Genomic DNA, 6,000 nt, shown 5'->3' with positions numbered 1-6,000 from the left:
CCCAACCAGTATTCCAAGTGGGCCATGTTGGGTATGCATGCCAAGTTTGGCCCAGGTCAGTTGGGATTCAGAATGCTCTCTGGATGTGGGTGAACGACAACTCCCGAAATCCAGGATCAATTCCCTCCAAACCCAACCAGTATTCAAAGTTGACCTTGTAGGGGATGCATGCCAAGGTTGGCCCAGATCCGTCATCGGTGGGAGTCCCAGGGGTCTCTGGAAGAGGGAGCCATCTTGGAAATTCACTGCCCACAAACAACATACAAACTTTGACTTATACGCACACACATGTATATGTGGAGTTAGGAGAGAAAGAGAACAAAGCTTCAAAAAATCTCTAAAACGATGTGCGACTCTTTCTGAAACTTGGGAGGAAGGATCATAGAATCATAGAATCAAAGAGTTGGAGGAGACCTCACGGGCCATCCAGTCCAACCCCATTCTGCCAAGAAGCAGGAATATTGCATTCAAATCACCCCTGACAAATGGCCATCCAGCCTCTGCTTCAAAGCTTCCAAAGAAGGAGCCTCCACCACACTCCGGGGCAGAGAGTTCCACTGCTGAACGGCTCTCACAGTCAGGAAGTTCTTCCTCATGTTCAGATGGAATCTCCTCTCTTGTAGTTTGAAGCCATTGTTCCGCATCCTAGTCTCCAAGGAAGCAGAAAACAAGCTTGCTCCCTCCTCCTCCCTGTGGCTTCCTCTCACATATTGATACATGGCTATCATATCTCCTCTCAGCCTCCTCTTCTTCAGGCTAAACATGCCCAGCTCCTTAAGCCGCTCCTCATAGGGCTTGTTCTCCAGACCCTTGATCATTTTAGTCGCCCTCCTCTGGACACATTCCAGCTTGCCCTGGTTATGCCCTGGTTATGTTGTGTCATTGGAGAGACATCCAAGGCAATCGCTCTTTTGCTGTTGTTGTTGTTGTTTTTTCCAATAATGATGTTAGCAAATACTTCAAAACAAAAATCCCACTGGAGACTCCACCACAGGCGTCAGAAGAGTGGCAAGGCCAAGAACAAGCCACAAGAGTGAAGACAAAGATCCAACCAGAGGGAAAGCGTTCTTGCCAGACATCAAGGGAACCACGGACTGACTGAGGTGCAAGATGGAGACACTTTGGTCAATGAGTTTCATGCAGACACTGACAGAGAGGCTTCGGTGCAAAGGGCAGATTCTCATGAGAATGCTTCTGTCAGGCCTTGGGAGAAAGTTTTACTCCCTCTGCCTGTGAGCTCTCCAGGTTCTAGTTTGGAAAACTGTCTGACACCTGGGAAAGTTAATGAGGAATCAGATAAGCAGAGTCGGCAGCTGGAGATTAGCCAGAATCAACAACATAGATCCAAAAGAATTCGTCAATTAAAATCAAAGACTGGAGGAAAGCGAAACCAGTTTTTGGGATTTAAGGTTTGTCTGTAGAGAATCTTGTCAGATCAGGCATCATTTGGAAACCAAGTATAGCCTCATGGAATCCCTGTTCAAGTGGTCTCATCTTCATGGATTTTTCTAGCTTTTCAAGGTGACTAGCAGCATCTGGTCTGTTCTTGCTTCTTGTTTGATTCCTGTCTGGATATCATTGCCTTGGATTGTATTTTCATGCTTTTTGGACATTGCTTTTGATTGCTACGTTTGGACCCTGTTTTGTCTTGCTGCCTTTGAATGCCTTGTTGCCTTTTGGAATCTTATCTAGCTTTATAAGCATTTATTTCTACTGGCTTTTTTGCTAAGCTTTAATAAAAAGGATTGTTCCTTCACTCAATGTGTGGTGTGTTTATCGTCAGAGGGGCTATTTCCTGATCCGGAGTGTAACAGGGAAGCTGATGAGGAAACACAACCTACAAACTCTCTACAGACCTTTGGGCTGAAAAGGGCGGGATAAAAGTGTAGCAAATAAATAAATAAATACAAATCCACTAAGGCAGTGTTTCTCAACCTGGGGGTCGGGACCCCGGGGGGGGGGGTCGCGAGGGGGTATCAGAGGGGTCGCCAAAGACCATCAGAAGACACAGTATTTTCTATTGGTCATGAGGGTTCTGTGTATGAAGTTTAGCCCAATTCTCTCATTGCTGGAGTTCAGAAAGCCAGCAATCCCAGCAACTACAACTCCCAAATGTCAAGGTCTACTATCTCTAACCTCCTCCAGTATTCACATTTGGGCATGTTGAGTATTCGTGCCAAGTTTGGTCCAGATCCATCATTATTTAAGTCCACAGTGCTCTCTGGATGTAGGTGAACTACAACTCCAAAATTCAAGGTCAATGCCTATCAAACCCTTCCAGTATTTACTGTTGGTCATAGGAGTTCTATGTGCCAAGACTGGTTCAATTCAGTCACTGGTGGAGTTCAGAATGCTCTCTGATTGTATGTGAACTATCCAACAAATGCTCCAGCAAAAGACAAGAGGGATCCTCACACCTCAACAAGAGTCTACTGTATACCATGCGCTGTGGACAAGAAGTCTCCATAGGGACCCCCAAACGCAGCAGGCACGCATGAAGGAACATGGAAGGCAATGCAGACTCACACAACTGGAGAAGTCAACCATAGCAGAGCACCTGATGCACCGACCTGGACATAGCATATTATTATCTGAGAACAGAAATGCTGGGCCACTCTGACAAATCCAGGCCAGCTTTTGAGCATCGTTCTGCGCAATGCGTTGACAGATCTCTTTCCATCAGAGCCAGGGCACGGCTCAAGCAGAGCCTGCCGGGTGCTAAATTTAAACCGTCTTTCCTACAGAAAAATCCTGCCCGGAACAATATCCCAGCTTCTCCCCATCATCGCTTTCTTTAAAAGCCACACAAAATCATAGAATCATAGAATCATAGAATCAAAGAGTTGGAAGTGACCTCCTGGGCCATCCAGTCCAACCCCATTCTGCCAAGAAGCAGGAATATTGCATTCAAATCACCCCTGACAAATGGCCATCCAGCCTCTGTTTAAAAGCTTCCAAAGAAGGAGCCTCCACCACACTCTGGGGCAGAGAGTTCCACTGCTGAACGGCTCTCACAGTCAGGAAGTTCTTCCTCATGTTCATATGGAATCTCCTCTCTTGTAGTTTGAAGCCATTGTCCCATTGCGTCCTAGTCTCCAAGGAAGCAGAAAGGAAGCTCCTCCCTGTGGCTTCCTCTCACATATTTATACATGGCTTTCATATCTCCTCTCAGCCTTCTCTTCTTCAGGCTAAACATGCCCAGCTCCTTAAGCCGCTCCTCATAGGGCTTGTTCTCCAGAGCCTTGATCATTTGAGTCGCCCTCCCTACGACATATTCCCTTCTCATATTTATCCATGGTTCTCATCACATCTCCTCTCAGCCTTCTCTTCTTCAGGCTAAACATGCCCAATTCCCTAAGCCGCTCCTCATAGGGCTTGTTCTCCAGACCCTTGATCATTTGAGTCGCCCTCCTCTGGACACATTCCAGCTTAGAGTCAATATCTCTCTTGAATTGTGGTGCCCAGAATTGGACACAATATTCCAGATGTGGTCTAACCAAAGCAGAATAGAGCATGGGGAGCATTACTTCCTTAGATCTAGACACTAGGCTCCTCTTGATGCAGGCCAAAATCCCATTGGCTCTTTTTGCCTCCACATCACATTCCTGGCTCATGTTTAACTTGTTGTCCACGAGGACTCCAGGATCTTTTTCACACATACTGCTCTCGAGCCAGGCATTGTCCCCCATTCTGTATCTTTGCATTTCGTTTTTTCTGCCAAAGTGGAGTATCTTGCATTTGTCAACTTCATTTTGTTAGTTTTGGCCCATCTCTCTAATCTGTCAAGATCGTTTTGAATCCTGCTCCTGTCCTCTGGAGTATTGGCTCTCCCTCCCCATTTGGTGTCGTCTGCAAACTTGATGATCATGCCTTCTAAGAGAGAGAGAAAGTGCGCTTTTGTGCCGGAGCAGCTTGGGCGCTTTGCGAGAACGAGAGAACGAGCGGCAAAAGAGCAGGGACCCCTTTTTTCCTGGGTTGTTTTCAGGCTTCTTTAGGAACGAGTTGCTCCCTTCTCTCAGGAATAGTCTCGTCCTTTTTGAAGTTCAGGGATTCAAACAGCCTCTCAAATGTATCATGGGTCAGGTCGGGGCTCTCTGGCATTGCTCTACGCTTTTTTCAGGGCATCTACCATTTGAAAACGAGCCACGGTATGTGCTGCAACTCAGAGTAAGCTTCGCCTTGCTTCCAAACACAACCACACAAGACCTGTAGTTTTATAGTGTATTGAGGAAAAAGTCCAAGTCAAAATAAAGAGTAAGCATTGCAAAGTTCCAAAGATTTAGGTTAAATGCAGAATATAGTTCCAAAGATCTTCAGGTAAAAACAAGAGGCACAATCCTATAGGCAAAGTTCAAAACAGAGTCCCAGGTACAAACAATTGCCCCACGAATCACAATGCAAGAAATCCCAAGTGTGCTGCTTTCCAGCTAAGGTAATCCATGAAGCTTTCAGGCTAATAAGCTACGTTGAACTGACACTTTCACTCCGTTTGCAAGAACCTAAATACCCTTTCTAAGATGAAAACATTATGCTCTCACCAACATGAAAGCATTGCGATGACCTTTCCCCGAGCTGGCTTCTCGTCTGCCGGCCAGGCGAGAACTCCTCCTGACCCGCAAATCAAGACGGGCTTGCCGCGTCAGGTCACTATCAAGGCTTTCTGCACTTTCAATATCAGCGTGGGAAGGCTTCTCCGCCTGTTTGCTATCTACTTCGTTGTTGACATTCCTTTCTTCTGAGAACTGCTATGTTGACTCTGCACTGTCTGTGGGAGCCTCAGAAAAAGACCTAGAAGCAGGCCCAGAGATCTGCGGCACAGAAAAAGGCCAGGAATCTGAATCCCATCATCCTCATCATCAGGGAACATTTCAGCCACAACAATATGCACATTTGATATCACTAGTGATAGATAGATAGATCTGGTTTGTGATTAGTCCACTGACCATATCAACAGTAAAATACAAAAACAGATACAAAGACAAATAGACATTAATCACTAGCTGCTTTGAGTCTCCTTTGGGAGAGCTAAAGCAGTGTACTACTACTAATAATAATACTACTACTACTACTAATAATAATCTATATATATAAATTTGTTAGGGGCATCCAACGAGGAAACAAAACTCAAAAACCCCCCAACGAAACTTAACCAAAATTCCCGTGCCCATAACACAACCCACAAGGTACAAACATATCTACTCAAAATGAAAAACAACACAACACTCACAAAACGGCAAAACAACTGAGCATGCGCATTGGCGCCCAGCCGCAAGTTCCATCGCGCGCGCACATGGCCTTCCGGCCAACGTTCCCTCTGCGGAAACCATGCCCACTCCAAGCCCCGCCGCGCCGCTTCCCGCACACACACACCCCCTGCCGCACACACACACGCAACCCCACGCTCCATCACTCCCCCCACCGCTGCACATACACGCAACCCCACTCCCCCCACCGCCGCACACACACACGCAACCCCAGGCTCCATCACTCCCCTGCCCCAATCTTACCTCCTTTTACTTCAGGCCACCTCCAAACCCCACCCCGCCCCTTCCCGCTCTGTCAAAATCTAGGAAAGACAGGAAGGAAGGAAAGAAGGAAGAAAGAGAAAGGGAGGTAAAGAAAAAGGGGGAAGGAAGGAAAGTTAGAGGAAGAAGAAAAGGAAAGAAAAGGAAAGATGTAAGGAAAGAAAAGAGAGACAGCAGAAGAGAACTAAAAAGGGGGAAGGAAGGAAAGAGATAGAGAAAGAAGAGGAGAAGGAAGATGGGAAGAAAGGAAGGAAGGAAGGAGGGAGGGAGGGAGGGAGGGAGGGAGGGAAAGAGGGAAGATTGGCCACAGCAACACGTGGCGGGTAAAGGTTGCTATTTCTATGATTATTATGATGCTATTCTTCCTCTGAGACCCTTTGAGGGGGAATGGGAGAGGTGTCAGGTCCCGGAGGCAATGCATTGCATTATTGTTATTGTTATGATGGTGGTGAAATAAAAGGAAATAAAAAGCGAA

At 46.5% G+C, this 6,000-nt stretch overlaps 1 protein-coding gene across 1 annotated transcript in view; it reads right to left on the bottom strand.

Annotated features, from left to right (window-relative positions):
• LOC132780040 (transformation/transcription domain-associated protein) overlaps positions 1-6,000 on the bottom strand; it is a 232,772-nt gene that overhangs the window by 49,869 nt on the left and 176,903 nt on the right. The window lies entirely within an intron of this gene.

This window comes from Anolis sagrei, chromosome X (genome assembly GCF_037176765.1).
Source record: "Anolis sagrei isolate rAnoSag1 chromosome X, rAnoSag1.mat, whole genome shotgun sequence".
NCBI lineage: Eukaryota > Metazoa > Chordata > Lepidosauria > Squamata > Dactyloidae > Anolis > Anolis sagrei.
This window is presented reverse-complemented; position numbering and strand designations above follow the sequence as displayed.